At 35.4% G+C, this 646-nt stretch overlaps 1 protein-coding gene across 1 annotated transcript in view; it reads right to left on the bottom strand.

Annotated features, from left to right (window-relative positions):
• The window catches only part of FBXL13 (F-box and leucine rich repeat protein 13), a 283,144-nt gene that overhangs the window by 12,444 nt on the left and 270,054 nt on the right, over positions 1–646 (bottom strand). The window lies entirely within an intron of this gene.

The following is a 646-nucleotide window of genomic DNA, read 5'->3' as shown; positions in this document are numbered from 1 at the left end:
ATTTTGATGATTGTCAGATAGGAGGGGGTTGAGGGAGTGGGTGAAGTTGGGAGTGGATTAAGAGGTACAAATAGTCATGGAGATGTAGAGTATAGCATGGTAAATATAGTCAATAATATTGTAATAACTATATATGCTGTCAGATGAGTACTGGATTTATTGAAGTGATCACTTCATAAGTTACATAAATGTATAACTACTGTGTTGTACACCTGAAGAAAAAAGATGTGTGAATTTTGAGTTATCTCAAAGAAGGTGAGGCAGCTTCCAACTTATTTACTGAAATAGTCATTTTTAAGGCCCTCAGCCTTAATGTACTCATTTCAAATGCCTTAAGGCTGCCATGTCTGATAATACAAAGAGACTAAAAGGAGATGTCCTAGAAATATATGAGGAGAGAGATGGCTAGCCATTTCCACTGGTTTAGCTCCTGCTCCCATGTGATCATAACCACATGAGAGATCTCAAAGGCAGGACCACACAACAGAGCCTTCCCTGAATTTCTGACTCATAGAAGCCATGAAAGATAATAAAATAATCATTTTTGGAAAAAAAAAAACAACAAAAAAACAACTCTATATTTGGTCTGCTAAATTAGTCCATCTATTTTAGACTTCTAAATTTTTTGTTGCTTTTGTCTTCTCTT

This window comes from Pteropus vampyrus, unplaced genomic scaffold (genome assembly GCF_000151845.1).
Source record: "Pteropus vampyrus isolate Shadow unplaced genomic scaffold, Pvam_2.0 Scaffold107, whole genome shotgun sequence".
In the NCBI taxonomy this organism is placed as follows: Eukaryota; Metazoa; Chordata; class Mammalia; order Chiroptera; family Pteropodidae; genus Pteropus; species Pteropus vampyrus.
This window is presented reverse-complemented; position numbering and strand designations above follow the sequence as displayed.